Source organism: Protopterus annectens, chromosome 13.part0 (assembly GCF_019279795.1).
Source record: "Protopterus annectens isolate FY-2018-M chromosome 13.part0, PAN1.0, whole genome shotgun sequence".
In the NCBI taxonomy this organism is placed as follows: domain Eukaryota; kingdom Metazoa; phylum Chordata; order Ceratodontiformes; family Protopteridae; genus Protopterus; species Protopterus annectens.
In genome coordinates this window covers 82,461,377-82,487,911 of record NC_056747.1, presented here as the reverse complement: position 1 = coordinate 82,487,911, position 26,535 = coordinate 82,461,377, and positions in this window count along the sequence as shown.

The window sequence follows — 26,535 nt, the reverse complement described above, 5'->3', positions numbered from 1 at the left end:
TAAGACTCAGGGATCTTTCCAAGCCACACAGGGTGATGCCCCCTCCAGAGGCAGAGGGGGGGGAGAAATGGAAGATGCCGCCCTGGCGGCAGAGGGGGTCCGCAAAATCAGGGCAACAGGGATACCATCCCTGGGAAGCCCTTCCAGCACTCCTGAATGGAGGCCCGACTGTCCTGCTCTGGAGGCAGTTGGGGGTCGCTTGGCTTTATACCCACAGGCCTGGCTAAATCTTACCTCAGATTCTTGGGTAAAAAGCATAAGTAACCAGAGGATACAAAATTCCCTCTACGTCAACCCCGCCTCAACAAAAGAGATTTCCAGATGTGCCACCCCATCTGCGAAATCCAGCAGCAGTAGAAATTTCAAAGCTGCTCGAAAAAAGAGTCATCCAGCCAGTCCCGGCGGACCAAAGAGGATCCGGAACTTACTCAAGGTTCTTTTTAGTTCCAAAAAAGACAGGGGACTGGAGACCGATTTTGGATCTCAGCAAACTCAACACCTTCGTAAGGAAGGAAAAGTTCCGGATGGTCACGCTACAGTCGATGCTTCCCTTCTTACAGAAGGACGATTGGATGTGCTGTATAGATCTCAAGGACGCGTACTACCACATCAAAATGGCCAGGCCGTCCAGAGATTACCTGCGCTTCCGGCTGGGAGCCAGTCATTTTCAGTTTTGAGCGCTGCCCTTTGGTCTCACCTCAGCCCCCTGGGTGTTCACCAAATGCATGGCAGTAGTGGCATCTCACTTGAGATGGCTAGGATTCCGAGTGTTTCCATATCTAGACGACTGGCTCCTTACCACCACCACCGAGCATCGTCTTGTACAGGCCAGGGACTACACAGTCGACCTTTGTTCCCATTTAGGAATCTCGATCAATTTCGAAAAATCTGTCTGTGTTAACTCTGATAAAGCTTCCTCCAGTAAGAACGTCAGCCCTCAGGGAACAAGTTACTCTTCTTCTTCAGAACAGAAAAGCTCCGGCCATACTAGTGTTAAAGGTTCTAGGCATGATGGTGGCTTCTCTAATTGCAGTCCCTATGGGCAGAATGCACATGAGGGTTCTCCAATGGCTGCTTTTCGCGCAATGGTCATTCCAACAACTACCCTTATCACACAAAATACTAATAATGAACTCTTGCAAACGAGATCTGCTATGGTGGGTGAACAGTCAGGATCTCACAATAGGTCGCCCATTTGTCCTACCCAGTCCTGCAGTTACAATAACCACGGACGCTTCCCTGAAAGGGTGGGGGGGGGAATCTTTCAGGGAAGAACAGTCCAAAGGGAATGGTCCAAACTGGAGTACAACCTGCACATCAATGTCCTGGAGTTGAGAGTGGTGTTTCTAGCGTTGCAACACTTCCACACATCCTTACTTCTGGGAACGATAGCAGTTCAGACGGACAACATGTCGGTGGTCTGGTACATAAACAAGCAAGGGGGAGCCAGGTCTTACCCATTATGCAGAGAGGCCCTGAGAATTTGGCAGTGGGCAGAGTCCACGGGTCGCTTTCTAGTGGCAACGCACATCCCGGGGTCATCCAACGTCATTGCGGACAGGTTGAGCAGAGCCATCCTGTTGCCCCACGAGTGGTCCCTCAAATCGCCAGTGGCGGAAATGATTTTCTGCAAATGAGGCCAGCCTTGCTGCAATCTATTTGCATCCCCGTTGAATGCCAAATGCAGAAGCTACTTTGCTCTACTCCCCCCTCTGGGCGGTGTCCCCAGGGATGCACTAGTGCACGATTGGCCCCCGGGTCTCCTATATGCATTTCCTCCTGCCCCGTTGATACCCAAATTTCTTCAGAAAGCCAGAGACCTGGAAAGGATGATAATCCTCATAGTGCCATATTGGCCTTGGCAGATATGGTTCCCCTTTCTTCGAGCCCATCAGATGGAGGAACCTTGGATGCTGGACCCAGTGCCAGATCTATTGACTCACTCATCGGGAGTTCCTCACCCATCCCTTCAATCCCTCAAACTGACAGCTTGGCTGCTTCGCTTCCCTGCTTAGCCAGGTCGGATATCTTCTCTCCTGAAGTACAGCACATTCTGGTTGCCTCTCATAAAGCCTCCACCAGAAAACTTTACAGGAGTAAATGGAAACGTTTTGTATGTTGGGTGTCAGGTCAACGTATAGATCCCTTGGTAGCCCTGCTTCATAAGGTTTTGGAGTTCTTATCCTTACTGTTTCATGAAGGGGTCTCTACTTCCAATATGAGTGTGCAGTTGGCGGCCATATCTAACTTCCATGTTGGTGAAGGGGGCTCTTCTATTATGTCTCACAGGCTTTGCAAGGCTTTTATGAGAGGAACTTTCCACCTTCGTCCACCCATTCGGGAGCCAGTTTCCCCATGGAATTTGAACTTGTTGCTGTCGCAACTGATGTTACCACCCTTCGAACCAGCCTCATCCTGTTTCCTGAAGTTCTTGTCCTGGAAGACTCTATATCTTGTTGCTGTTACTTCAGCTCAAAGAATATCGGAGTTACACGCATTATCAGTTAGGCCACCGTATTTGATCTTCCACTCGGACAGAGTGTCCTTGCGCATGAACCCGTCATTTCTCCCCAAAGTTTGTTCTATGTTGAACATTAACCAATCCATAGAACTTCCCACGTTCTTCAAGAATCATTCAAACAAATTGGAATATATGCTGCACAAACGGGATGTACATAGGCAACAGAGATTTTATCTGGACAGAACTAAAAATCACAGAAAATCGGATCAACTGTTTGTTTCATTTGCAGACAACAGAAAGGGCATGGCAGTCACCAAGTGTACCTTGTCTAAATGGCTTTCCGATTGTATAGGCTTTGTATATTCTGTTTCGAATCAACCACTGCCTTTCAAGCCCAATGCTCATTCTACTAGGGCCGTTTCCACTTCCTTAGCTCATGCGGCTCGCTTACCATTGGATACGATTTGTGCAGCAGCAACGTGGGCAACACCTCATACGTTTATCACTCATTACAAGGTGGACAGGGTCTCTAAGGACAGGCCATCCTTTGGTTCCACTGTGCTCAGGAATGTTCTTCCATGAGTCACCCAGGGTAACAGAGCTAGGGACGCTACCCGTGTGTAAGAACAAACAGCGAGATTGAACACTTTCACATAAAGAAGTTATGTTCTTACCATAACGTTCCATGTGAAGTGTTCATCTCGCCTTTGTTCTTCCATTCCCTCCCTCCTTCCCCCACCACGTTCTGGAAGAACTGGTAAGACTAGAGTCTGGTCAGGGTCCCTTCCCTCTTCTGAGGTAAATTAATCTGTGTCCTCCAACGGATATGGTACACCACCATATGGCATTATGCTATTAGTTTATGGTGTATATGGTTACAGGTGTGAGTGTGTGTCTTAGAGCAGTTGATGACCGGTGGTCTGGTTTCTTGCAAACTAGATCTGAGGAGTAGCAGGGAGGATCATGGGATATACTCTGGTCTCGAGCTTCTCTGAGATGTAGAGCTTGTGATGCGGCTGACTCGGAGCCGAGGATCGGCTCCGAACCCGTGTGTAAGAACAAAGGCGAGATGAACACTTCACATGGAACGTTATGGTAAGAACATAACTTCTTTTTTCGCCCTAATCCCCCACTCAGGGGGAGTCTCCGAGGGATGCTCTGATGCATGACTGGCCCACAGGACTTCTGGATGCCTTCCCTTCCTTCCCCCTGATTTCCCAAGTTCTAAAGAAAGCCCTTCATCTGAGAAGCGGAGTAATCCTCATTGATCCTTACTGGCCTCGACAAATTTGGTTCCCTTTCCTGTGGCCTCACCTAGTATACCAGCCATGGATTCTGGATCCAACTCCAGAATTTATCTCGCACCTGCAAGGGTTGACTCACCTTAACATTACCAGTCTCAAGCCGGCAGCTTGGTTTCTCCTCTTCAGGTAATCGCCAGGCAGAATAACCTTACCTCCCCAGTGCATGATATCTTTCTGGCTTCACATAAACCATCCAACAGGAAAATTTATCTCAGCAAGTGAAAGAGGTTCCTTATTTGGTCCCGACAAAGACAAGTACACCCTTGTTCAGCCCCGGTTAGTGTGATTTTGGATTATTTATCAAATCTTCTCCATTCAGGAGCAGCAACCTCAACCATTTGAGTACACTTAGCTGCTATCTCAAACTTCCATAATGGGTTTTGAGACTCATCGCTAATCTCCCATTGTTACTGCAAAACTTTCTTAAAAGGTGTCTTACATATTAGTCCACCCTTCAGGGAACTCATCGAACCTTGGAATTTAACGCTAGTGCTACAATCCCTGGCACGTTCACCCTTTGAACCTGCTTCCACGTGCAACCTTAAATTCCTCTCTTGGAAATCTCTATTTTTAATAGCTGTCACTCAAGCCAGATGCATTTCAGAGCTTCAGGCTTTGTGTATTGAACGCCCTTACATAATATTTCACAAAGACAGAGATTAACTCCGGATAAATCCTTCTTTTCTGCCCAGAGTTATATCAGACTTGACAATTAACCAAGCGATTGACCTCCCAGTCTTTTTCTCCAACTATTAAAACAAAGGAGAGTACTGTCTTCATTTGTTGAATGTTCATAGTTACATTTTTACCTGGACAGAACAAAGTCAATACGTAAATCAAATCAGCTATTTGTGTCCAGTTCAGACCCGAAATTGGGAAACCCTGTCTCAAATGTAACCTTGTCCAAATGGCTGAGAAACTTTACATCCTTGATTTACCAACGAAATAAAATTTCTCTACCAGGCAAAGTCAGAGCACATTCTACCAGCTCGGTAGCAACTTCTGTTGCTTTTCATGTAAAAGCTTCATTGAATATTTGTGCAGTTGCAACTTGAGCTACCCTCATACCTTTATCACTCATTACAAATTGGATTTGGCTTCCAGGGGAAGAGTGTCTTTTGGTTCAGTGGTGCTCAGGAACATCCTTCTATAAGGGCCTCCCAGGACTAAAGGTAGCTAGGGACTCTGTCTCATCAGTAAGGAATGAATGAAGATTAACAACATCAGATAAAGAAGTTATGTTCTTACCATAACGTTCCATCTGTATTGTTCATCTTCATTCATTCATTACGTCCCACCGTCCTTCCCCCTCCAGAGGCTCCTGGGGGATTGAAGTGGGTCCTACTCCTGCTTTAGGGTTTCTGCTCAGAGACAGCCTCTGCTTTACTTTTAATGGGCAAACTCGATTTGAGGTAACAGGGAGAAGGGCGTTGTGGGTGATGTTTAGCGCGAGAGTTTTTTTGCTGGCACAAGCTTGTTACAAGGTCGACTCGGTTCCGAGGACGGAACCGACACCCATCAGTAATGAATGAATGAAGATGAACAATACAGATGGAACGTTATGGTAAGAATATAACTTCTTTTTAACTTTATTGCCCCAATATAATATAACAGTTTAGTAGAGTTTTTCTCTTTTCTTTCTTTCAGACCCTGTGGTCATTGCATCTGATCCAGATACTGCAGGAGTTCTTCCACAAGGGACAACTCCCAAACGTTTTCACTGAGAATTTTGTCATTGTTCAATGTAAGCAAATTTAACGTGAAGAATCTTGCTGTGTATTAAATTGCCTTCCACCCCCCTTCAAATGAGTAATCCTTGCACTCTAAGAACCACCTACTAAATTGGCCATTGTCCTTTGTCTTGACCAGTAGCTTATACTATATATGACAGTTACTTAGTCTCCCTAGCTGCCAGGTTTCTACATTCAGGAAATAAAAGATCTGTTCTGCTTTATACCTCTATGTTAATTGCTTTGTACTGACTATAAACTGATTACTCTCTGTTATAATTTTACCTAAAGGTGGGAGCACACTACATTCCCTTACCCTATCTCCATTTATCATCTACCTTCTCTTACTTTACTAATGTTAAGTTGTCAATCTCACCTTCATTCTTGCTGGATGGGTTCGGAGCCGAACCTCGGCTCCGACTTGGACTATTACTAAAGCTCGAGAGCTATTTTTACTGGCTTGAGGCTATCCTATGTCCCAAATGCTAGGTGTGAAATACCCAGATCTCATTTACCGCTTCAGCTACGAGGTTGCGTCTTTTTGCCGGCTCAGGTTGTATTAATATTTTTCTTGGTTTTTAGACAGCTTTTTGGGGTTAAATATTAGCGATAGTGTTTTTTAGTTACTACCCTTAGATCCCAGTTTAGGATTCCCTCTTAGGTAGTTTTTGATACTGTTTTTTTCCCCTCACCTAATAGTTAGGCCCTTGGCCAATCCCCTTCCATTCTTATTTGTGTGTGTTTGTGCCTTGTTAGATTGTATTAAAAAGTGTGGGGTATTGTTATATTTTTTCCTAGTCTGTTACAACTTTTTTGTATGTGTGTGTGTGTGTGTTTGACTGATTGTGGCTAGACAGTCATCCCTTTTTCAGGATGTCTAAAGACACTAAGGTCTTGGGCTTCAAGAAGTGTGACCTGTGCTGTCAGAAGATGTCTCTGACAGACGGTCACACTTCTTGTGTATATTGCTTCGGCCCTCTGCACCTGCAGGACTCTTGTTCTGTCTGCCACGCGTTCAGTCCAAGAGTCCTGCAGGAATGCAGGAAAAAAACTTATTTTGAGAGGCTTGTTAAAGCCTAAAGGTTCCCCGGCTAAGCCTTCGTTGGGTAAACCTTCTAAGCCCTCCAAACCATCGGCTCCATGTTCGGAGCCGTCGCCGAGCGGTGCTACTACTACCACTGCATTGGTTCCGGCCAGAACCGATGAATCTAGGCCTCAGTCGACTCCGACTCTGCTGTCGGAGCCGTCTTCGAGCAAGAAGCGTTCCAGGTCTCCTTCCCTGGAATCTGTCCGCTCGGCTCCGAAGTCTCCCTTGTTATCGGAGCAGAGTCACAGGTCCCATTCGTCTCGGTCTTCCAGGCTGTTGGACCATGACCTTGAGAGGGTGGTTAGCAGACTACTTAAGTCGCAGGCACTGGCCCAAATGTTGCATAGCCCTCCTCATCAGGCAGTGGCTTTAACTTCTCCCTCTTTGATTCCTCCTCTGACTCTTACTGTGAGTTTGAAGCCGGAGATCGTAGGGGTCGGGACAGTCGGAACGTCGGAGCCGATACCACCCCTTTCGTTTCCCTCGTCGGCTCCGATCTCTTCCTTGGTTCCATCCTTGGAGGGATCCGGGCGCCGGGACTCTCTCATCGGCTCCGAGGGGGCAAGTAGCATCGGACCCTTGTCTGACCCCGTTCTCCCTCTCGGAGCTTCGGCGCAGGTGAGTTCGGCCCCAACATCAGCCTCGGAGCCATCCCTCTCGGTGCCGGGAGGAGTCCTTGTCTCTTCAGACTGGGGACCCCCTTCCCTGCCTGATAGGGGCGCCTTTGAGGTCATGAGGAGTGTGCTGGCCCCTGTGCCTGCTCCATGGTCGGCTCCTTCGGCTCCTGAATGTATGGTGCCTGCTTCAGTCTCTACCCGCTCTCTTGATCCCAAGCGTGGAGAACCGACGCTACAGATAGCCCCATTGGGCATATCCTCCTCTTCTGAGGCCTCCCCTGATCCTTCAGGGGAGCCCCCTCGAAAGAGAAAATGCAAGAGGAAGCATATAGACTCCCCTGAGTCAGTCACATCGGACACTGACTTGGATGACTCAGAAGGGTCCCCAAGGTCCCCCTCTGAGGATGTCTCATTTTCTGACATTCTGGAGATTCTTAAGCAGAGGGGAAACTGGTCTGCCCTTAACCCTTCTGGGGACGAGTCAGTGTACCTGGATGCGTTCGGTTCTCGCCCTTCCACCTCCTGGGTGTCTCAGCCTTTCGACCCGCTCATGGATGTGGTGGCTCGAAAGGCGTGGACGGCTCCAGATACTATGGAACCAACTCCCCAGAGGCCTACAAAATTTATTACAGCCCCTTCTGACAAGCAGTTTCTAACTAAGGGTGTACCTGTTGATGCCATGATGGTGGCGGCGGCCACTAAAAAGGAGTTGGCTGACCCTTCAGTACCTGTCCATCCTCCTAATAAGGAATCTAGGACTATGGACAGGTATGGCAAGTGGATGTTTTCCTCAGCGACCTTTGCTATGCATTCGCTGAATTATTTGTGCCATTTCACCTGTCTCCAGAGAGACCTTCTCAAGGAACTGGGTGATACCTTACAGGACCCATCAGCTGCAGGGTCTCAGGAAAAGATCAACTCCCAGCTGGGGACCCTAAACTCTATTGTAAACTCCTCCATGCGGCTCATTTCCTATGCAGCCAATGGAGCAAGTAGGGCTGCAGGCACGGGTGTCGCTCTAAGGAGACACGCCTGGATGCGGCTTTGCAACTTTGCTGACCCCTTCAAGGTGTCCTTCACTAACACCCCCTTTGATGGTTCTGCCTTGTTTGGACCTCAAGTGAAGGATACATTGACCAGGTGCGAGCAGGAAGGCAAGACTCTCTCTGCCGTAGGAGTCTGTTTTTCTACCCTTTCTAGACCATACCCTAAGGGTCAGAAAGGTGGGAAAATGTGGTTCCGCAAATCTCAGGGAGTACTGCCTGACACACGTGGTGAGCATCCCTCTAGAGGCAGAGGAGGGAACAATAATAGACGCCACCCGAGGGGCAGGGGGGGTCCGCAGAATCAGGGTAGCAGAGAATCCTTCTCTGACAAACCCTTCTAGCACCCCTGAGGAGCTGCCCAACTGCCCACCTTCGGAGGCAGTCAGGGGAAGATTATCACTGTACCCAGAAGCCTAGCATTCCCTCACGTAAGACATTTGGGTATGGTCGATCATATCCGAGGGTTACAAAATTCCCTTTATTCATACCCCACAACCGCCAAAAGGGCCCCTTCCAGACATTCCACCCGGTCTGAGGGATCAAGCAGCACTAGAAACTTCAAAGCTGCTACAAAAAAGAACCATCCAGCCAGTCCCAGCAGACCAGCAAGGATCCGGAGTCTACTCCAAGTTCTTTTTGGTACCAAAAAAGACAGGGGACTGGAGACCTATTTTGGATCTCAGCAGACTGAACAAGTCTGTTCAAAGAATGAAATTCCGGATGGTCACGCTTCAGTCCATTCTACCCTTCCTGGGTCAGGACAATTGGATGTGCTCTATAAACCTTCAGGTTGCGTACTATCATATCAAAATGAATAGGCGCTCCAGGAGGTTTCTCCACTTCCTGCTGGGAGCCAGTCACTACCAATTCAGAGCCCTGCCCTTTGGCCTCACCACAGCCCCAATGGTGTTTACCAAATGCATGGCAGTGATTGTGACTCACCTGAGACGAAAAGGATTCCAGGTGTTTCCATACTTAGTTGACTGGCTCCTTACTGCCACCACCAAGCGTCAGCTACTTCATTCCAGAGATTATACCCTCCAAATTTGCAACGAGCTAGGTATCTTTATAAACTCCGAAAAGTCTGCCTTGTCGCCTTGTCAGTCTATTAGCTTCATAGGCGCCATTTTAAACACTGTGGAACTGTCAGCAAAACTGCCTTTACAAAGGATTTCAGACATTCGAGGTCATGTTCAAATCCTACTACAAGAGAGCAGAGTCCAGGCCAGATTCGTACTAAAAACCCTAGGTCTCATGGCAGCAGCTATCACATTACTCCCCCTAGCTCGCTTTCACATGCGGATCCTGCAATGGATGCTGTTTTCCCAGTGGTCCTTTCAACAGCTTCCAATGTCACACAGCATTCTAATCACTCAGTCATGCAAAAGACACCTTTCGTGGTGGATGGTCTTTCCTCAGGTTCTTCAGGGCAGACCCTTTGTCCTTCCTCCTCCTGTGGCTACTGTGACAACGGATGCCTCCCTGATCGGGTGGGGGGGCGAGCATTTTCAGGGCAGGACAGTCCAGGGCACATGGCATCCTTTCGAAAGCCACCTGCACATAAATGTCTTGGAAATGAGAGCGGTGCTTTTAGCGTTGCAGGCCCTTCAAGACTCTCTACCCACCGGGACTATTGCAATTCAGACAGACAATATGTCTGTAGTGTGGTACATCAACAAGCAGGGCGGAACCAGGTCCTACCCCCTATGTCGAGAAGCACTCAGAATGTGGCAGTGGGCGATCTCTTCTCAACGGTTTCTGGTAGCAACGCATATCCTCAGGAAGTCCAACGTCATAGCGGACAGGCTGAGCAGAGCCATTCTCATTACCCACGAGTGGTCTCTCAAACAGCTAGTAGCGGAAATAATCTTCAGGAGGTGGGGTCAGCCTTGCTGCGATCTTTTTGCAACCCCTCAAAACAGCAAGTGCCCAGACTTCTTCACCCTCTTCCCTCTCCCAGGTCCCCCCCCCAAGAGATGCTCTAGTCCACGATTGGCCCCGGGGTCTTCTGTATGCCTTTCCCCCCTTTCCCTTAATTACTCAGCTAATCCAGAAAGCAACTGTTTTGAGATCCAGAATGATCCTTGTTGCCCCTTACTGGCCTCGACAAATTTGGTTCCCGTTCCTGCAACGTCATCTACTAGATCAACCCTGGCATCAGGACCCAGCGCCAGATCTTCTGACACATCAGTCGGGCGGGCTGCATCAATCTCTCCAATCTCTCAACCTCACACCTTGGTTGCTCCACTTCCAACCCTAGCCAGGCTTCCCTCAATCTCTCATTCAGATCGTGACATCATACTCGCTTCGCACAAGTCTACTACCAGAAAGACTTATGCTAGCAAATGGAAGCGTTTCTCTGTTTGGGCAGGGGAGAAACAAGTTGACCCCTTTACAGCCCCTGTCCATACAGTCTTAGAGTTTTTGGCAGAACATTTTCAAATGGGATCTTCTTCAGCCACCATCAGAGTTCAGTTGGCAGCCATTGCGAATTTTCATGTTGGATTGTCAGAGACCAGCATTATGTCACACAAACTTTGTAAAGCCTTTCTAAAAGGAACCCTCTTACTTAGGCCCCCTGTAAAAGATCCTCCCCCACCATGGGAACTAAATTTGGTGCTGTCGTCTTTAATTCTCCCTCCCTTTGAACCTGCGGCTTCCTGTTCACTAAAGTTGCTCTCTTGGAAAACTCTGTTTTTAGTAGCCATCACTTCAGCGAGAAGGGTATCAGAACTTCAAGCCCTTTGTGTTCGCCCTCCTTACCTTGTTTTTCACAAAGATAGAGTGTCACTTAGGACTAATCCGTCCTTTTTACCCAAAGTACTCTCTGAAAAAAAGCTGAATCAGACCATCGATCTTCCTGTTTTCTTCCCATTTTATATCAATAGGTCTGAACGGAAGTTACAATCTCTAGACGTTCACCGTCAATAATGCTTCTACCTGGATAGAACCAAGCAGACGAGGAAATCAGAACAGCTCTTCCTGTCTTACGCGGAAGGGAAACAAGGCCTGCCAGTTTCCAAAGTAACCTTGTCCAGGTGGTTGACCTCTGTCATCATGTTGATTTACCAATTAAGGCATAAAGAGCTCCCTATTAAGCCCAGAGCTCATTCAACCAGAGCATTAGCTTCTTCAGTAGCCTTTCAGGCAAGATTGCCAATGGACTCCATTTGTGCAGCGGCTACATGGGCCTCTCCTCATACCTTCTTTTCTCATTACAAGCTGGACATGACCTCTAGAAGTAGGGCTGATTTTGGTTCCACTGTACTCAAGAGTTTGTTCCATTGAGCCACCCAGGACTAAGGTGCTAGGGACATCCAGCAAGAATGAAGGCGAGACTGACAACTTAACATTGAGAAGTTATGTACTTACCATAACATTCCATGTTTGTTGTCTTCTTCTCTCCATCTTTCTTGCGTCCCACCATCCATCCCCCTAGCCTGGCAAGACCGAGAGTATCTTCTGAGATGTGTTATCATGAGAGTTATCTCCTTAGCTACCTCTTTCTTTTTCTTGGTAGCTCTTTTAAGAGTTTTGTATACCTAGATGTATATATATATATATATACATATATATATATATATATATATATATATATATATATATATATATATATATATATGTGTATATATATATTCTCAGCCATGGTGGGGACATGTATGTCCATAGTGTTAGCTATCAAACGAGATCTGGGTATTTCACGCCTAGCATTATGGGACATAGGATAGCCTCGAGCCGGTAAAAATAGCTCTCGAGCTTTAGTAATAGGCCGTGTCGGAGCAGAGGTTCGGCTCCGAACCCATCCAGCAAGAAAGAAGGCGAGAAGAAGACAACTAACATGGAACGTTATGGTAAGTACATAAGTTCTCATTATACTTCCTACATACGCATTTCACTTGTGTTTCTTATTTTCTGACTCTCCCAAATGACCTTACTACTGTCATACAAACAATCCGGTTTCTTTTTACCTAATTCCCAACTTCCATTTAATCTTTCTTTCTCCCATACTACTTTGCACTATATTTATTCATAGTCACACCCCTCCCTAACAGCATCTATCTAGTCTACATTATAGCTTCTACTTTTCTGAAATAAACCTCACATCTTCCAGTTATAATTGCATTCTCATACTCTGGCAGTTTGAACCCCTCTATTCCTTATATTCCAGAGAAGATACTAGGACACCCTAATTCTCTTCCTTCATAGAAAATATCTCTTTCCTACTTACCTTATATCAGCTTTCAGACTCCACCACCACTAAATATCCTTCTGCCCTGCAGCTTCCTTTTTCATCCCTACTTCCCCACAAACTGCAAACTATAACATACAGATTCCTTTACTTAATCATGCTACTCCTCAGCTTATCCTCTATTTTACTGTTACTGTGCCATCTCTCATCCCACCATGACTCTGTAATAGCTCTCAACATCTTTCCAGCTGTGTCACAACCACCTATTCATACTTCCTCCCTAAACTCTCCACACATCTCACCAAACCTATTTAATGATACCCCTCACCTTTACTCCAAATATAGACTAACTCCATTTCAATGCAAACCAAAATAAAACTAAGTGGAAAAATAAAAAACAAGCATCAGTAATTCCCCAATATACTAAAATCCTTTGGGGGGGGGTATTCACAATAGACCTGGTACTAACTATGACAATGAACATCAAGACAATTCTCTTCCTCATACTACTCTAACCCTACAATGGTCAACCCCAACCCCAATAATCTAACATTGTCTGCAATAAATGCTGGAAACATAACAAATGAAATCGCTGAACTACTTGCCTGGATTTCCCAACATAAGCCTGATATAGTCTCACTGTAACTGAAACACGGCTTAAACCCAGCATAAACGACTCTGAAATTACACCTCTTGGTTATAATATCATTCATAATGACCGTATAAAAGAAAAGGTGGTGGTATTACTTTAATATTTCCCCAACAACTACCACATTTCCCCTTACAATAAACCAATACCAAAAACCAATTCAGCAGAGCTTCTTATTACTTTGCTGAAATTAAACAATTATAAAAAGATATATACTACTGATTTTTACATCCCTCCTGTCCGTAATATAGGTGTACTGGAAAATATCCTACATTGGATATTCATAACAATTCTGCAAGAAAAAATACCACTAGGTGACTTGAATGCCAGTTGGTTGAACATAAACTCTAACTACACTCCATCTAGCATGACCTTATCTGGTTCCACACAACTAGTGAATAGCCCCACACATTATAGCAAGGCACAAATTCCATATTAGACTGGATCCTAGTATCTGACCCTAGTACAATGTCTGGCAGTGTTGTTGATCATATCCCAGTCTATACACACAGATATTATGCTAAAAACTATAGACCAATTACTTACCTTCCAATTATGTATAAACTATATAATGGAATTGATGCTGATAGCATAATAGTCATTTAAAAGAAAACTCAGTCATGGCATTAGAACAAATGGGTAACAAAAGAAAGTCATATGGAACAAAGGATCATTTGTTGGCAAATAAAGTCATAATGGAAACTTGTTTGAAGGGGAAGAATCTTAGTATGGCATGGATAGATTACAAAAAAGCATTTGACAGTAACCTACATTCATTGATAAAGGAGTGCTTACAAATGTATAAGGTACTCCCTGCATTGACTAATTACATTACAGTGACCATGAAACAGTGGCAAACCACTTCGCCTAAGCCATGATAAAGGACATATTATTACCCCAAGGATAAAAATTCAAAGGGGGATATTCCAGGGTGACTCTTTGTCACCACTGTTTTTTTTTTGTCTTGCCTTTAATCCATTAAGCTGTCTATTTAATAGATTAAGTCATGGTTATAATTTAGCTCCCAGAAAACAACAAAGCATAAAGACTTTTCATCTTCTTTTTGTGGATGATTTAAAACTGTATAGTTCATCAGATGAAGAGTGGAAAGCACAACTGCAAGTGATCAAAACTTTCTCAGATGATATAAGAATGTCACTTGGTTTTGATAAATGTGCAAAAGCAATATTTTAAGCAGGAAAGCTGCAGCACCAAGAAAATATCAGTCAGGGACAGGAATGTGATGTAAATAAACTTGAGCAGGAGTGAGTGCATTAATATTTGGGAATTAATTAAGGGGCGGCAATAAAACATGAACAAATGTGACCAAACTCAGTAAGGAATATGTTAGATAACTAAAACTGATACTGAAAACAGGCCTGACATCTGGGAAAAAAGTCCAAGCTATAAACTGATGTACAGTTTTGGGGTGATTGGCCCCAAAAGGTATTGGATCAGTTGGACAGGAAAACAAGAGAAATGCTTCTTGCTTATCAAATGATATATAAAAATCGGTGTATACCAAGATTATATATTCCTTGTTCTGAAAGAGGTTTGAGCCTCCTCAAAACTGATTACATGTATAGATCAGCAGTTGTAGGACTGCTTACATATCTGCTAACCTCACCGGATTCAAATATAATGAACATTTTAAAACATGAAGAGAACAAAGTCTAAGATGATTTCCATGCTTAGTTTAGCAGAAGCAAATCAGTGTCAAGCGGGAATGGAAGCCAAACCAGAAGTAGAGAAAAATCAGGAAGCAACTGAATGTGCCAGAAATCAAAAGAAAGAATGTAAGAAGAAGGATCAGATGAAAAGGCAAGAAATGTGGAGAAGGCATAAATATAGTTGCAAATACAGAAAACTCCTGGAACAGCATCATGTCAATCAGCATCTGATGCAGGAATGGTGAAGGAAAGGTGAATTTAAACTAAAAGATGAAAGGTTAATATTGGCAGGCCAGGATAGTGGACTACGAACATGTTGGTTTACAAAGTCCATTGAACATGTGCTAGAAACAGACAAATGCGGGTTTAGTAGAAACGACCCAGAAATAGCTGCACATCTTATTGCTGGGTGTGATACACTAATGGCAGAGGGCCTGTATACTGAAAGGCATAATAATGTGACAAGACTGTTGCACTGAGGATTGTGCAAATATTGCTATATTAAAGTAGCTGAGAAGTGTTGGAAGCATGAACCACAAAGCATTATAGAGAATGATGAAGTTAATATCACATGAGATCACCCATTACCAACATTTCAAAAAATAGATGCAAGAAAACCAGATACAGTAGTCCATGAAAAGAAGACAACAGTAGCACTGATCACTGAAATTCCTGCACCCACTGATTACAGTATCTTATGTACAGAGAGAGAGAAAGGCATAAAATACCAGGATTTGAAGGCAGAAATGAGGTCAATGTGGAAGAGTGATACCCAGACAATTCCAGTACTGGTGCCATCAATTGTTCTCATAAAAAAGAATTTACAGTCGTATTTAAATATGCTACCAATACATGTAACTCCGTTTGAATTGCAGAAGGAGTCAATTCTGGGCACATTGTGGATACAGCAAAGAGCACTTTTGGCTGTCATCAAAGATTGAAACAATACTAATTTCATGGACTTTAGTCATAGTTTGACTTAAGAGTGATGTAATTCCCACCATGCTATTAGAAACTCAAAAGACTTGGAGAGATTAAACTCAGTCATCTCACACATCCACCTATACAGATTGTTTATAAAACAACATGCAACCTTTCCAAGTTTAACCAAGAAATGTTCATTACTACCCCATCTGTTAATTGAAATTTCCTAAAAATCCTCCCCTAAGATGATGCTGTAAATGAATTCAGTACAACTTTTCTGAATATCCTAAATGTCCTTGCACCTCTAGAAGGAAGAGACTAAAAACAAATAATGCAATCTGGCTTTCTGAAAAGAGTAGAATATTAATACAGGATAGAGAAAAAGCAAGGAAAGAATGGAAGAAGTATAAAACACTATAGTATCCTGAAGAGTTCAGAATGCTTTGCAATTGTACTATAAAGCAAATTAATGAACACAAAAAAACTATATAATAACTTTCAGAATAGTAGCAAACACAATCCAAAAAAATTCTAGCCAGCCATTAAAGAAATCTTGCATTCTGGCCATAAATTCAACCCTAACCCCTCTCCTAATGACTCCTCAATCAAAACTGCAATACAATTCAACTCTTATTTCACAGATAGTATAACATCTCTATCCAAGGATTCCCCAACATCTAATCCTAACCTAGCCCAACAGCCACGTAGCACTACATCCACTTTCACCTTCAAGTGCCCACTACTCTTAAATTTAAACCATGCTGTATTTCATCTGTTGACCTTCCAACTGAGTACCTTAAAATAGTAGCTGATAGCATTGCCTATCCTGTCTCAATCCTAATAAATAGGTAAATCCAGGAATCCCACATTCACTCTGTCTAGAAAAAGTCACACATTTCTCCTTTGCACAAAGAAGGACATCAGCAGACGTTACTAACTTTAGACCTATAGCAAACTTATCTTTCCCCAAAATACCTCATTATATCCGAGTGATGCCTCCAGGTGCATATGCAGTTAACTTCTACTGACACCTCTAGGTGTCAAATATTGCTTGCTCATATTTGCATCAATAATTCCGAAACCATGCTATGTACAAGGTTTTAAAAGATTTAATCTTAAAACTTACACAATGGCAAACTCAACTGCATTAATATTTGACCTCTGTGTCGTGCAGGTACAGAGATATTAACTGTTGTTTTTATATTAATTTATATAGATATAATTTTCACATTTTTCTAATTGTTTCAACAACCAAGTAACACAGACAGAATTCCTTAGCCTCATATGAAAGCTCTCAGCTAGATGTATAAAATGCTGCTGATAATATGTGTGTAACAGGAGTGGCTACTGAGATACTGTAAGTTGTTTACAAAATATTACAAATGTAATAGTTACTGTGTTTACTGTGACTTATAAAATTCAGTTTAAGACTTAGAACCTAAAGAATACTACCACTATAAAATAGTTTGTGATGAAGGGTTTGCCAATTATACATCTTTCATAACCCCTATGGTTCCATATATATGAACATTTGTTTGGAATGTGAGGACATAATTTTATTCTGTCAAAAGGCTTAGGCTCCACCATTGGAAGTTACAGTGCAAACTTCCTGAACTCCATTGTAGTGAATGAGATACTTGAAAAATACATTCAGACACAATTGCTAAACTATGCAGGAAGAACTATCCCCCACCACACAACATGACTTCCGTCCTTTCCATAGTGCTAACATTGCACTTTTAACTTATATGGATACTGTTAATAAAGCTAGAGATAACGGCAATCTATTTTCCTCCTTATTTCTGAACCTCTGTAAAACCTTTGTCACAGTTTGTGACATCAAACTTCTACTTAAAATGTCCTCATTAAGTTTCTCTCATCCCACCCTTCTGTGGTTCTAAAGTTACCCATCTAATACGTATCGGTCAGTAAAATGGCACTCCACCCACTCTCTATAGCTCCCAGTCACCACTGGTGTACCACAAGGCTCTATCCTCGGTTACCCCTCCTTTGACATTCTCACCAACACCTTCCACACATCCTCACAACAGGCTTCCCCTAATACAGTGCCCAGGTGACTCCACACTCATTCTCGCATTTGACAATATGTCACACCTCCAAAAAATTACTCAGGAAGCTTAAACAGCCACTGAAATATGGCTTTGTAACTCATAACTCATGCAAACCAACTACTATTTTTTCCCCAAATCCCTCTCTGTGAAAAAACAAAATTTAAAGTCTACTCTTTTGATAATACAACCATTATAGACACTTCTCATAGCAAATTATTAGGGATGATAGTGGATGATAATCTTAAATTCAACCTACAGATACAAAATTGCATAAGAAAAACTCATCAAGAACTAGGGATGGTTTATGGAGCCAAAAACATTCTTACCAAAGCAACTAAATCTACATGTGCAACTACTTATCTCCTCCCCACACTTCTTTAGTGTGCTCCCATCCTTACAAACCTTCATGCATCACAAAAATCAAAACTTGAGCAATGCTATAACAAAGTTGCTAAATTTGCAGCAAATAACTTTCAGAAGCCACCACTGTACAGTACTAAAAGTCTAAATTGGTTAGAACTACCCCATCAACTAACAGATACACAGCTTCTTACCACCTGTAAAATTATCTATAATCCATCTGCTTTTCCAGCTGTAAATAACATTCTACACAACTGTGTTCCCAGTCAGTCATTAAGACTGAATTACCTAAAACTCCTATCTGTCCACAAATCTATCAAATCTGCTGGGTATTGCCTGTACTCATACCATGTTGCTACTGCCTAGAACTCCTTGCCTTTATCCATCAAGTCAGTATCTTCCCTGACATCCTTCAAAACTTTTCTGAAAGACTTCCTAGCCAAAAGGGTTTCTGTTCTTGCTCAACACCAGGATAAACTATATCCCTAAATGTGAATAAATACCTGTTCATACATCACAGCTCCTTACTCTCCCTTCTTCACTCACTTCCTTACTTTTATCAGATTCTTTGCATATGCTTTCTGTCTAAATATACCATAAGCCTGTTTTTCTCTCACTTTGTATTGCAATTCGTCTTTGTATTATATTAACTTACCTTTAATTTCTCTATAAAGTGGCTAAATTTTCTCTAAATATTAAATCATTGCCACATAGCTTGTTATCTATTCTTAACCAATAATGTGAAATTGTTCGATCTCGCCGTTTGTTCTTACACATGGGTTCGGAGCCGATCCTTGGCTCTGAGTCGGCCGCATCACAAGCTCTGCATCTAAGAGAAGCTCGAGGCACAGTCCCTATCTCATGATCCTCCGCTGCTATCCCCCAGATCTAGTTTGCCACTGCAACAGATCGCGTCGAGGAGAGAGCTCGGGCCAGTAAAATTTTGTATTTTACAATTAGTATTCTATTTAAAACTAATTTTTCTAGTTAGTTTCGACTTAGTAACCAGTGTGTGTGTGTGTGTGTGTGTGTGTGTGTGTGTGTGTGTGTGTGTGTGTGTGTGTGTGTGTGTGTGTGTGTGTGTGTGCTTTTTCTTAGAGTTTACCCATTATATATATATATATTTTTTTTTTTCCCAAGTTTCGGTTTAGGCCGAGTTAGTCCTGTCAGGGCTCTGACAGTAGCAAAATTACAGTTATAGGCTTATATATACATATATATATATATATATATATATATATATATATATATATATATATATATATATATAGATAAATATTAGTATTTCTAATATTGCTAGTATTTGCTGTGTTGTTTAATTGTAGTTGTAGTTGTGTGCAGTGTTCTATATATTTAGAATTGTTAGTGCTTATTACTTGTTTTGGACATGGCAGAAAAGGCCAAGTCTGGGTTCAAGAGATGTCAGTGTGGATAAAATATGTGCATCACCAACAATCATACTTCCTGCGTCTACTGTCTTGGCCCTCTCCATCTGCAGGAAGACTGTTCTATCTGTCATTCCTTCAGTGGAAGGGTCATGATGGAGAGGCGCAGGAAGTTAATCGAGAGGCGTTTGCTAAAGCCCGACTTTCAAGAAGCCTTGGAGAAGGCTGATCAGGCGTCGAAGTCTTCGAAGGGGTCAAAGTCTTCGAAGATATCGAAGCCCAAGTCATTGGCTCCAAGCACCTCTACTAAGATTCGGTCACCGGCTCCACAGACCTCGGGGCCGAGCATCGAACCATTGTCTCTGATCGAGGCCCAGGTCTTGGAGCCGGTATCGGAGGTGCCTCCATCTTCGATCCTTCGCTCGGTGACATCTTCGGCCCTTTCGACCCGTTCTTCCAGGCCGTTATCTGACACCGATGTGGATCGAGTGGTGCAGAAGCATATGGAGAACACGGCTCTATCTAAGCTCATTGCGGTTTCGTCCCAGTTGGTATCGAAACTTGAAGCCCTCCCTGTGTCTCCTGCAGATCCTCCTCCGAGACCCATCGAGTCCTCGGAGCCGGGAGATGAGGAACCGATGATTGTTAACCCCTCGGTGCTGAAGCCTTCTTTAGTGCGGTTGGCACCATTGACCTCGACTCCCTTGGAGCCCATCGAGGAGTCCCGGAGCCGATGGTCTCTCCTCAGTTCCGGGGCGGAGAGTCGAACCGAACTTTCGGTTCTGACGCTCCCCCTCGGAGCCTCGGTGCAGATTAGCTCGGCTCCGTCCTCGGGGTCGGAGCCCGTAGTCACAGTTTCGGGGAGGCTGCCGTGCTCTTCGGATCCGGTGGAGTCCTCGGCCCGGGGATCCGGTGCCTTCAACGTCATGAGGAAGGTCCTGTCTGAACAGACATTTACTTCATCGGAGTCGTCTTCTCCTTTCCCCAAGGGACCGCGTTCTGTTTCTGCACCCGCGATCCCAGCCAAGCGTAGAGACCCAATGCCTCAGCCAGCCACAGAGGGTGTCCCCTGTTCCTCGGAAGCTTCACCAGATGCCCCCTCTGATGAAGTTCCGAGGAAGAAATTGTGCAAGAGGAGGCATATTGATTCCCCACAGGAATCATTGACATCGGACACCGATTGGATGAGTCGGAGGGGTCCCCACGGTCCCCCTCTGAGGATGTCTCATTTGCTGACATCCTGGAGATCTTAAAGCAGAGGGGTGATTGGCAGTCACTTGCCCCCACTGAGGACGAATCGGTGTTGCTGAAGGCTTTTGGGGCTCAACCTTCTACCTCCTGGGTGACTCCGCCCTTCGATGAGTTGATGGACCTAATAGCTTGAAGGGCGTGGGAGAGTCCAGACACAGTGGAACCAGTCCCTCGGAGGCCCAATAAGTATATCACTGCCCCCCAGGACAAGGCCTATCTCACTAAGGGAGTCCCAGTTGATGCTATGGTGATGGCGGCAGCCACGAAGAAGGAAATGTCTGAGGCATCTTCCTCTGTACATCCTCCTAGCAAAGATTCCAGGACTATGGACAGGTATGGGAAGTGCGTTTTCAGTTCAGCGACTTTCTCCATGCGATCGCTGAACTATCTCACGCACTTTACACGCCTTCAGAGAGACCTCCTTAAGGAGCTGGGAGTTACTCTCCAGGGTAACACAGATGCTGCTGTCTCGGAAAAGGTTACAGCACAACTCAACACCCTCACTTCGATAGTTAACTCGTCCATGAGGCTCATCTCGTATGCGGCCGAAGGTTCAAGTAGGGCTGCAGCCTCAGCGATCGCTCTGTGGAGACAATCCTGGATGTACCTGTGCTCCTTTGCAGAAGCCTTCAAGTCTTCTTTTGCCAATGCCCCCTTTGATGGTGCCACCCTGTTTGGACCCAAAGTAAAGGAGACTCTCACTCAGTGTGAGCAAGAAGGTAAGACCCTGTCTGCCGTAGGGGTCCATTTTTCTGCCCCTACTAGACCATACCCCAAAGGGCAAAGAGGCGGAAAAATGTGGTTCCGAAAGACTCAGGGATCTTTCCAGTCCACACAGAGTGATGCCCCCTCCAGAGGCAGAGGAGGGGGGAAAAAATGGAAGACGCCGCCCAGGCGGCAGAGGGGGTCTGCAGAACCAGGGCGACAGGGATAACACCCCTGGGAAGCCCTTCCAGCACTCCTGAGTGGAGGCCCGACTGTCCTACTCTGGAGGCAGTCGGGGGTCGCTTGGCTTTATACCCAGAGGCCTGGCTAAATCTCACTTCAGATTCTTGGGTAAAAAGCATAACAACAAGAGGGTACAACATTCCATTTGTAACCACTCCCTCCGATCAAAAGAGATTTCCAGATGTCCCACCCAATCTGCGAGATCAAGCAGCCATAGAAATAAGAAAGCTGCTCGAAAAAAGAGTCATCCAACCAGTCCTGGCGGACCAAATAGGATCCGGAACTTACTCAAGGTTCTTTTTAGTTCCAAAGAAAACAGGGGACTGGAGGCCAATATTGGACCTCAGCAAACTCAACACCTTCGTAAGGAAGGAAAAGTTCCGGATGGTCACGCTACAGTTGATCCTTTCCTTTCTGCAGAAGGGCGATTGGATGTGCTCTATAGATCTCAGGGACGCATACTACCACATCAAAATGGCCAGGGCATCCAGAGATCATCTGCGCTTCCAGCTGGGAGCCAGTCATTTCCAATTTCGAGCTCTGCCCTTTGGTCTCACCTCAGCCCCCAGGGTGTTCATCAAATGCATGGCAGTAGTGGCGTCTCACCTGAGGCGGCTAGGATTCTGGGTGTTTCTGTATCTGGACGACTAGCTCCTCACCGTTACTACCAAGCATTATCTTGTACAAGCCAGGGACTACACCATCAACCTTTGTTCCCGTTTAGGAATCACAGTCAACTTCGAAAAATCTGCCTTATCTCCCTCACAGCATATCTCATTCATAGGGGCAGATTTAGACACTACTACAGCTTTGATCAAGCTTCCCCAGACAAGAGTTTCAGCCCTCAGGGATCAGGTCGTTCTTCTTCTTTGAAACAAGAGAGTTCCTGCCGCGCAAGTGCTGAAAGCCCTGGGAATGATGGCAGCTACCCTTATTGCAGTTCCGTTGGGCAGGATGCACATGAGAGTCCTCCAGTGGCTGCTCTTTGTGCAGTGGTCATTCCAGCAGCTTACATTGTCACACCACATCTTGATCACAGAATCTTGCAAGCGGGATCTTCAATGGTGGCTTAACAGTCAAGATCTGGCGATAGGTCGCCCGTTTGCGCTAGCCAGCCCTACAGCCACAATAACCACGGACGCTTCCCTGATGGGGTGGGGGGGACTTTTTCAGGGGAGAACGGTCCAATGAGAGTGGTCCAAGATGGAGTACAATCTGCACATCAATGTCCTGGAGTTGAGAGCAGTGTTTCTAGTGTTGCAAAACTTCCACGACTCCCTACCTCTAGGAACAGTGGCAGTTCAGACGGACAATATGTCAGTGGTCTGGTACATAAACAAACAGGGGGGAACCAGGTCTTACCTATTATGCAGAGAGGCCCAGAGAATTTGGCAATGGGCTGTGTCCACCGGATGCTTTCTAATAGCAACACACATCCCGGGGTCATCCAACGTCATCGCGGACAGGTTGAACAGAGCCATCCTGTTGCCTCATGAGTGGTCCCTCAAAAGTCAAGTGGCGGAGAGGATTTTCCACAGATGGGGCCAGTCTTGCTGTGATCTATTTGCATCCCCCTTAAATGCCAAATGCAGAAGCTACTTTGCCCTACTTCCCCCTCTGGGGAGTGCCCCCAGGGACGCACTGGTACATGATTGGCCCCCGGGTCTCCTATATGCCTTCCCTCCAGTTCCATTAATACCCAAATTCCTACAGAAAGCCAGGAGTCTGGAAAGGATGATCATTTTAAAAGCACCATTCTGGCCTCAACAGATCTGGTTTCCCTTTCTTCGAATGCACCAGATGGAGGAACCGTGGATCCTGGACCCAGTGCCAGACATGTTGACACACTTGTCAGGAGTTCCTCACCCATCTCTTCAGTCCCTCAAACTGACAGCTTGGCTGCTCCACTTCCCAACTTAGCCAGGTCAAATTTTTTGTCTCCAGCAGTACAACACATTCTAGTTTCTTCCCACAAAGCTTCCACTAGGAAACTGTACAGGAGCAAATGGAAACGTTTTGCGTGTTGGGCATCAGTGCAAGGCATAGATCCCTTGGTGGCCCCGATACACAAAATCTTGGATTTTTTATCTACACTCTTTCACGAAGGGGCTTCTACATCCATGATAAGAGTGCAGTTAGCTGCCATATCTAACTTTCATGTAGGTGAAGGGGACTCTACACTTATGTCTCACAGGCTTTGTAAAGCTTTCATGAAGGGTACCTTTCATCTCCGTCTGCCCATTCGGGATCTGTTTTTTCCCTAGAGCTTGAATTTGATGTTATCTCAACTTATGTTACCACCCTTCGAACCAGCGTCAGCATGTTCACTTAAATATTTGTCATGGAAGACTCTTTTTCTTATTGCTGTCACTTCAGCTCGTAGGATATCAGAGCTACAGGCCTTGTCGGTTAGACCCCCATACATGGTTTTTCATCCTGACAGAGTCACCTTACGCACTAATCCATCATTTCTCCCGAAGGTATGTTCAATGCTTAATATTAATCAATCTATTGAGCTTCCCACTTTTTTCAAAAAACATTCTAACAAGTTGGAATACATGCTGCATAAATTGGATGTACATAGACAGCTGAGATTTTATTTCTACAGAACAAAGGTATGCAGGAAATCAGATCAGCTTTTCGTTTCCTTCGTGGATAATAAGAAAGGGATGGCAGTAACAAAATGCACGTTATCCAAATGGCTTTCGGACTGCATAAATTTTGTCTATTCAGCTTCCAAACAACCACTTCTGTTCAAGCCTAAGGCTCATTCTACTAGGGTAGTTTTTACCTCTCTAGCCCATGCCGCTCGTCTACCATTGGATACTATCTGTGCGGCGGCTACGTGGGCAAAGCCTCATATGTTTATTACTCACTACAAAGTAGATAGGACCTCCAAGGACAGGGCTTCCTTTGGTTCCACTGTTCTCAGGAACGTTCTTCCGTGAGCCACCCAGGGTAACAGAGCTAGGGACGCTACCCATGTGTAAGAACAAACGGTGAGATCGAACAATTTCACATAAAGAAGTTATGTTCTTACCATAACGTTCCATGTGAATTGTTCATCTCGCCTTTGTTCTTACATTCCCTCCCTCCTTCCCCCACCGCGTTCTGGAAGAACTGGTACGACTAGTGTCTGGTTGGTCTTCGCTGGGTTATCTAGCGCTACCTGCTCATTACTAGGTGTCTCATTAGGTGTACACCGGTCTATGTTTACTTTATATGTTTAGGTTCAGGTGTATGCTTGCGTGAGCGTTAGATGCAGGGGTTGGTAGTGCATTCTGGTTTCTTGCAAACTAGATCTGAGGGATAGCAGCAGAGGATCATGGGTTAGGGACTGTGCCTCGAGCTTCTCTTAGATGCAGAGCTTGTTTTGCGGCCGACTCGGAGCCGAGGATCGGCTCCAAACCCGTGTGTAAGAACAAAGGCGAGATGAACAATTCACATGGAACGTTATGGTAAGAACATAACTTCTTTTTTTCATATTATGTCTGATTTAGTCCAATTATTAAAACTATTATTGTTTGTATTATTTTTGAAGATTGTTAAATTATTGTTCTTAAAATGTTTTGTAATACTTTGAAGCTTTTCTCCCTGGACCTCCACTGAAAGTGGGCTCCTACCCAGTCGGACTTTCCTGGTAATCGAATGTGAATAAATAAATAAATAAATAAATTCTCTAATAAGTTTAGATCAGGCCTTGCTAGGACCTTTCTCCTTGAGCTCTTGGACTGTTTTCCTTCCACCTACCAATATAGCTAAGGCTATTGCAGCAGTGAAGCAGTGAACAATATAATGAACATAAACCAAGTCAAGAATAAAAGGCAAGCACAGAGAGACCACGTTCCTGTTAAAACATGTAGCATAAAAATAAAAACCTTGTGTACAGGAACGTGAGGGCTTGTAAAACTCAACACTGCTTGTTCGCAAAGTCACAAAAATACTGCATTCCTCTGCAGACACCAGCAAGTAGTACTAAGCAGCAATGGCAAATAAAAAGCAAAACCAGAAAGCAGTCCACAACGTCCAAAACGATAAAAAAACTTCTTTATTGCATGCAGTAGTAAGCGCTTTCACCAGAATGGCTTCCTCAGACTGTAGCAGCATACACATCACACAGTCATTAAATAGCTTCAACAATTAACAACAGGGTGTTGTTCAAACCAATTAATTAAACAATAAAATATTCATGAAGCTTCTACTATAAAACATCCATTATGAAACATAGATAAAACAACAGTTAAAAACAAGCAAAAGTGACTGTTCAGAAAATAATAAACTATATTATATATATTATTTTGTATTTAATTTTATTTATTCACAGCTTTACCTAACTTCCTTCTTTTCAAAAAAGGTTGTAGACTAACTTTATCATTCAACCCAGGGGTTGAATCAGCTCTGCATCTTATAATCCATCTGAGTTCCATCTCAAGTGTATAAGCTTCCACATCCCCACCCCTCATAGTATCATGAATAATCTGCAATACAAAAAAGGTAAAGGAATGTGTAGTCCCTGCCTGTATCTGATGTTTCGCTAGTGCATTAGTAATATCACCTATTCTCATTTTATAAAGATGTTCCCTAATTCTCAACCTCAACTGCCTATTGGTTTTGCCAATATAAAACGCTTGGCAGGCAGTGCAACTAGCGAGATAAATCACATTTACTGACCTACAATTAGTCCCTGTGGAAAAGAAAAGATTTGTCCAGTGACAGGCTGTACAAATATATTACTATTGTTAATAAAACTACACTGATTACAACTACCACATGCAACCGTATTAAAATTGACGTCATGTACCTCACACCTTCCTTATGACACAACATACTTTTCAAGTTCAT